The sequence below is a fragment of the Silene latifolia genome, chromosome X, assembly GCF_048544455.1.
Source record: "Silene latifolia isolate original U9 population chromosome X, ASM4854445v1, whole genome shotgun sequence".
NCBI classification, from domain to species: Eukaryota; Viridiplantae; Streptophyta; class Magnoliopsida; order Caryophyllales; family Caryophyllaceae; genus Silene; species Silene latifolia.
The window spans coordinates 292379418-292387022 of record NC_133537.1 but is presented as its reverse complement, the minus strand read 5'-3'; positions in this window follow the sequence as shown (position 1 = coordinate 292387022).

Here is a 7605-nt window from a genome sequence, read left to right as displayed (position 1 = left end):
TGATACGTGCTTGATATGTCTGGACATTATGTAATGCGCGTAGCCTACGTTCATTCAGGAGGATGAGTTCTTCATATCTATCTCTCTTCCAATCGGCTTCTGGGATTTGACTTTCGAGTAAGATACGCAATGATGGTATTTCTAACTCGACTGGCTGTACAGCTTCCATGCCGTAGGTCAAATAGAAAGGGGTGGCTCCAGTGGGCATCCTAACAGATGTGCGATATCCCCACAAAGCAAAGGGTATTTTGCTTGGCCAATCTCGATAGTTGTCAATCATTTTCTTGAGAATTGTGACAACGTTCTTGTTTGCCGCCTCTACCGCGCCATTAGTCTGTGGTCTATATGGCGAAGAGTGGTGATGCCTAATTTTGTACTTGGCTAGCAATTGCTCAGTCTCGGCTTAGAAATGTGATCCATTATCACTAATGATCTCATGTGGGCAACCATATCGACAGATGATGTTGTTTTGTATGAACTTTGCCACGTTTTTAGCTGTGAGACTAGTGTAGGAAGCCGCTTCTACCCATTTGGTGAAATAGTCAATTGCCACGAGGATGAAACAGTGACCTCCTGTTCCGGCTGGAGTTATCTTCCCGATTATATCAATTCCCTAGGCAGAAAATGGCCAAGGAGATGTCATCGTATAGAGCAATGAAGGAGGGACATGCTGTACATTCTCGAAGATTTGGCAATTGTGGCAATGTCTCACGTATTTGATGCAATCGGATTCCATTGTGGTACAATAATACCCCAAACGTGTGATTTTCTTTGCCATCATGGGCCCACTCATGTGAGGACCGCATTCTCCATCATGAACTTATTCCATCACTTTCCGCGCCTGTGAATGATCAAGGCAACGTAGGATTACACCAAGAGGTGTTCTTTTGTATAACTCTCCTTGCATGTGAACGTATTGGGAAGCTAGTAGGCGTATAGCACGTTGTCCCCTTTTGTCCATATCCGGTGGATTGGTACCGTTGAGCTTGAAATTTAGGATTGCTTGGAACCAAGGTTTCTCTGTGATTTCTTCTTCATCGGTGATTTGGTGGACATAAGCTGGCTCTTATCGTCGTTCGATACACAAAGGCATTTCCACCATGTCAGCTGGCATATTAATCAAAGATGCAAGTTTTGCAAGAGCATCTGCAAATTGATTTTCTTCCCGAGGTAGGTGTAGATAGGTCACGTGATCAAAGAATTGGGCAACTTGGTCTATTTTGGCTTGGTAAGGTGCTAGGCTTTCGCTTCGGATTTTCCAAGATCCCGTAACTTGATTGATGATCAGGGACGAATCCTCATGCACTCGTAGGTTTTTAATGCCTAAACTCACTGCCGCCTGTAGTCTAATGAGACAGGCTTCGTATTCTGCAGCATTGTTCGTCACCTCGAAGTCGAGTTTGACAGAGATTGGTGTATGCTGGCCTTCAGGAGAAATGAGCAACACTCCTATTCCAAATCCTCTTAAGTTTGATGCTCCATCAAAGTAAAGGTCCCAGGAGTCCACATCGGTTTGGAGTATATCCTCGTCAGGAAATGACCAAGTATCTATTGTTTGTGCATCATTGATGGGATTTTCTGCAAAGAATTTTGCAACGGCGCGCCCTTTCATAACTTTCAGGGGCACGTATTTGAGATCGAACTCTGAGAGCATCAATGTCCATCTTGCTAATCGTTCGTTGAGGATGGGTTTCTCGAAGAGGTATTTGACTGGATCCATTTTGGAGTATATTTTGACGGAGTATCTAAGCATGTAATGACGTAGCTTCTTCATTGCCCACACAAGAGCGAGGCATGTCTTTTTGAGTTGTGAGTATTTGCACTCGTACTCCAAGAACTTCTTACTAAGGTAGTAGATAACCCTTTCCTCCTTTCCTACGGTTTGGGCTAGCATGGCGCCCATGGTCAAGTTTGGCCATCCTTTGTGAGATATAAACCAAGAGGTTGATCTCGTTGAGGTGGCATGAGCACGGGTGGTTTAGCTAATATCTCCTTGATTCGGCCGAACGCCTTCTGACAGTCATCATCCCACATGGTGTGATCTGTTTTCTTTAGCTTCTTGAAGATAGGTTCACAGATCATGGTGAGTTTCGATATGAATCGACTTATGTATTGCACTTTTCCCAGGAATCCTCTGACTTCTTTCTCCGTTTGAGGTTGTGGCATTTCGATCAGAGCTTTGATTTTGGAAGGGTCTATTTCTATACCTCATTGGCTAACGACGTATCCCAGGAGTTTGCCAGATGTTACTCTGAATGCGCACTTCTGAGGATTGAGCCTCATGTTGTACTTTCGTAGCCTTAAGAAGAATTTGCGAAGGTTCGCAATATGCCCCTCTCTATCCTTGGATTTGACAATCATGTCGTCTACGTATACCTAAACTTCTTTATGCATCGTGTCATGTAGGAGTGTAGTTGCGGTGCGTTGATATGTAGCTCCGGCGTTGATTAACCCAAATGGCATAACCGTATAGCAATAGGTTCCCCATTGAGTGACAAAGGCGGTCTTATGCATGTATTCTATGGCCATCTTGATTTGGTTGTAACCCGCGTACCCATCCATAAAGGATAGTAACGCGTGATCTGCGGTATTGTCCACCAATATGTCGATATGTGGTAGAGGAAAGTCATCTTTAGGACTTGCTTTGTTTAAGACTCTAAAATCAACACAAACACGGATTCTCCCATCCTTTTTGGGTACGGGTACTATGTTGGCTACCCAGTCAGAGTACTCGGAAACTTTGATGAATCAGGCTTTGAATTGCTTATCGACTTCTTCCTTAATCTTGAGAGCCCACTCTGTTCTCATTCGACGAAGCTTCTGTTTCACGGGCTTGAAACATGGCTTAATTGAGATTCTATGTTCGGCAATATCCCTGTCGATCCCTGGCATGTCTTTGTAGGACCAAGCGAAAACGTCTTTGAACTCGTGTAGGAGGTCTATGAAACTGGCCCTTTCGGTGGGGCTCAGGGTTGTCCCTATCCTAAGTTCTTGGGGTTCTAGTTCGGTTCCTACATTGATGGGTTCAATGTTCTCTATTACTGGCCCCCCTTCCCCCTCTTGTAGTATTTCCTTGGCTATGTAGGGAGGTAGGGTCTGGGTCATCCTCAGTATCATCATAAACAGAATTGCATTCAAGATAACACAAAGAGTAAGCAGAACCTGATTTATTCATATTAAAGTTTGAGAAAAGTTGAAACAAAGAAGCCATCTGATCTGTGGTCAGCGGCGGTAAAGGGACAGTTGTTGGGGCATTTCCCGAACTACTGTTACTATTTGAGGCTAAGCTAGGAGAAACAAAGGGAATGGGGGTGACGACAGGAGGAGACTCCTTAGTGACTTCTCTAGACTCTGACTCTGACTCCGACTCTGACTCTGACTCGAATTCATCGTCTTCTGGTTCTCCTTTGAACATCTCTCCTTCTCCAGTGGTGAGCTTCAAGAGTCTTCCTTGATTGTTGGTCCACTTGATTAATTTTCTCCATCTTTTCTGCTGGTTCGCGTTTGTTTCTGTGATTAACGCGGTAGGGTTGAAGTGGTTGTCTTGAAGTATCATGGTAATGATCTCATCCTGCGCGGCTCTAACAAATCGATCTTCTCCAAATAGTAGACTAACAGCTTGTTCGTCTAAGCAAGGTGCTTGACGTGCTTTGACGGTAGGAACCGTTTCTGGAGGAATGAAGTAGCAATCGTGTAAGATCTCGATTCCGGCTAGCTTCCTTCCGAGGTGGTGCCATGGTTCGGGAAATCCGTGAAAGAGTTCTTGACTTCCTTCCCTAACAAAATATCCATTTAGGGTAGGGAAATATGGTCGCATTTGGACTCCTACGTGCTTACGGTTTTGAACTTGAGCAAGCATCTCGAGGACTTCCTCTTTAGTGGGTTTGTATCCTAGGCCAAGTGGTATTCTTTTCGAGTTGCCTTCCTTGCAGGGTGCAAAGGTGTTTCTTCGGACAGGGTTTAAAGGCATTCCAGGGAAGTATCCCTGGGATTTGAGTATGTGGTTGACCACCAAGTTGGAGTAGGGATCGTAGTATAGGGTGCCAATTCGCTTTCTATGACACTTATGCTTTGAAAGCCCCCAAGTTCATGTACTGGATCCGCAAGGACTTGATTATTTGACTTCTTTTCGATTATTGCCTTGATGGGCGACGAAGTAATCGTCACCACTTTGCCATTTAGTGGAATTTTGATCTTTTGGTGAAGGGTGGATGTTACCGCTTTGGAAGCGTGAATCCAAGGTCTTTCCAAAAGTATGTTGAAGGAAGCTTCAATGTCCACTATTTGGAAGTTAACCTTTCGCTCAATTGGCCATGTGGCTATGGTTAGGTTAACGAGTCCTACGACTTTTCGTCGTGTACCATCATATACACGAACACCTTGATTGGTAGGGGTCCAATCCGACTCTTTCATGCCTAGTTTGTATGCCGTTTTGAGGGGTATGGCGTTGACCGTGGAGCCATCATCTACCAAGGTCATTGGCACATTCTTCTTTAAGCAAATGACAGTGATGTAAAGAACCAAGTTGTGGCTAGCGCCAAAGGGTGGCAAATCTTCATCTGAGAAAGTAACAGGATTACTTAGCTTCGGTGATTCTTGGAACACCAAGTTGACTACATCGTCGGGTGTGGAGTTATGTGCTACATTTAGTTTGGCCAAAGCTTGCAGTAAAGCTTGGCGATGTGGGAATGAGCTTGCTACTAATTGCCAAACTGAAAGATCAGCCTTTGTCTTCTGTAATTGCTTGAGCAAATGATCAGTGGAGTCATATTCGTTATCATTTGGTGTGATAACGTTGGTTGGACCATTTTGAGTAGTACTTTGATATGGACGCCCCGAACGAGTTAGCTGGTGCACATCTTGGTCTTCACCATTTTGGAATATTTCCTTGACTAGGGAGTGTTCAATGAGATACTCGTCTTCATCGTCATCGGCCCATACTCCATTGACTGTAGCTAGTTCCCTCATTCTCATGATCTCGTCCTCTAATTGCGTGATTTGGTCGACTAGTTTATCAACCACGGCGACTATTTCTTGCATAGTAGCATTTTGGGAAAAGATTAGTGGCGCATGTTCTTTAGGTGTCGCGTTGGGGTCATGTAAAGTTGTCACCACATTTTCCAATTCCGAAACTTTCCTATCCACACTTCTTGCCCATGCGATGAAGTCGGCAATGGTAGGGGAAATGGTAGAGTAGAACCCTTCATTCTCGATCGCGTGGATCTTGTCCTCGACTGGAGAAATGAGGTGTGAACAATCTAAGGTAGATTCTTCACTTGTGATCACTAGAATTCCAAGAGGATTCTGAGTGTTGTTGGGCTTACCTCCCGGCGGTATTGGTAGTCGACCATCCTCAATCATGTCTTGAAGAACATTTTTCAATTTGTAGCATTTTTCTGTGTCATGCCCCTTACCCCTATGATATTCGCAGTATGAGTTCTCGTCCCAGAACTTGGACTTCTTTTTAGGTTCGGGTGTAGGTCCTATGGGTTTGAGTTTGCCTTGTTTCATTAGCCTTTTTAGAGCATTGGAGTAAGTGTCCCCTAGATTTGTAAATTTCCTTGGTGGGGCACTCTTCTTGGATGGCTCGAGGAGGTTAACTTCATCGGTCTTGCTAGTGGAGCCGTAAGAACGACTTGTTGAGCCTTGATATCCTCGATCTACCATTTTGGACAAGAGCCCTTTACGGATGTCATCTTCGATCCTCGTTCCTAGTACGGTTAAGTCCTTGAAAGTTTTAATGTTTTGGTACCTTAAATGATTTGCATAGATGGGCTTTAAGTTGTCCACGAATTTCTCCACGAGGGTAGCCTCATCCGGGCATTCAACTAGTTAGGTACTAGTCTTCTCCACCTACTTAGGAAGTCGGTGAAACCTTCTTTGTCATTTTGGGTAAGAACCTCTAGAGTGCGCATGTTAACTTGGATCTCAGCATTATCCGCATATTGCTTAGCAAACTCGACCGCGGCGTCCTCCCAAGTAGCAATCTTCTTGTGTTCTAGAGAGTAGAACCATTGCTTTGGGATGGTGTCAAGAGATGAAGGAAAGATCCTTAAGAACATCTTGGGTTTGATGCCTTTGATAGACATGTAGTCCTTGAAAGCTCGGATGTGGTTCAAAGGATTTTCATGCCTCTTGAATTTAGGGATATCTGTAATGTTAAAGTTGGTTGGCAACTTGGAACTCACGGCCTCATACTTGCGATTATTCTCCCTATAAATGTCATCCCCTTTAAGATACATCAATTGCTCCTCTAAGTATTGGAGTCGTTTCTCAGCTGCAGTCATACCCATGGGAGGGTTTTCGTCCCTGAAGTCATTCACAAAGTCATCAACGATTTCACTTTCTCGAGGAGGCAACCTCGCTTCTACGGCATAGATCCGGCCCTCGATGGTGTCAAGGCGATCATACACTTGGTCTTGGGTAACTTGGAGTTGAGCTAGCGCGGTTAGGATTCGATCATTACCATATTGGAGTTGATTGAAGTTCACGTCGCTTGTTTCAGGCATCTTTGAAACTGGATAAGAGATTGACGACGAATCAAAACACGATCGACCATTCTAGCACACTTACTAAGAAAGAAATGTTTTGACTCGTGAAGTGGGTGTGTGCCACTTGTGTCAGTGAGCTTTTGAAGAAATGACAAGATTTGAAAAATGTTGGTCCTAGTCAACTTTAGTGTAGTTGTAGGAGTGGACTCTAAGTGAGGTTTTGAAATGGGCTTGTGCCCGAAATTTGACTCGACAAATGGACAGAGTTTTGACTCGGTTTTGCGCTAATCATTGGCCTTTTTCGAAATTTACATTTTGAAAGGGATTTTGATTTTACAAAAATCGTCATGGTTTCGTTTAGAAATGGTGATCACGTAAGGTACAAACATTTATACATGCATTATAACGGGATGCTGAGTGCATTTAAAAGGGTTTTGGTTTAAAGGGTGGGTTGCCATACCGAACAATCAAACCCGAAGTCTATGGAGAGGCTCGTACCAAACAAGAGTAAGGTCGATTCCTAGTCCATTTCCTCAAGTAGTGAAAGTCCTTGATACGAACAAGAGTAAGTACCATGGTATGGATGACGTCAATCGTTATCCATCCATAGGCCCAAATAAGAATTAGGACCGTTTAGACGGGACGATTGGTCGAATGGGTTGGGTTGGGCCTAGGAAGGCCGAATAAACGATCTAGGAAGACCGAGTTATGAAAACCGACAATTGTCTTGTACAAACTATTCCCTAACCTTGTTCAAGTTTCACCCTTTTGGCTACACGTAAGTGTATTATCCCCAGCGGAGTCGCTAAAATGTGGACATGAGGCCACGGGGGCGCTTGGGAACAAGCGTTTGCATTTGTGGAGTCGCCACCAATTTATTGTGGAAAATTGGAAACCGTTCGAGTACCTCGTGTCATGTCAAGACACAAAGTAGTGACATGAACACCAAGAACTCGTTACCCTTAGCATTCTATGTCTAGAATGACTCTCGTGGATGCCAATGAACACGGATGTTCACAGAGATATGAAGTAAGGGGTGAGGGTACGTATTAGGAAGCTCTTTTGATCGAACACCTAATCCCGCCCGCCTCGATAGCGGCCTCGACTAATGATT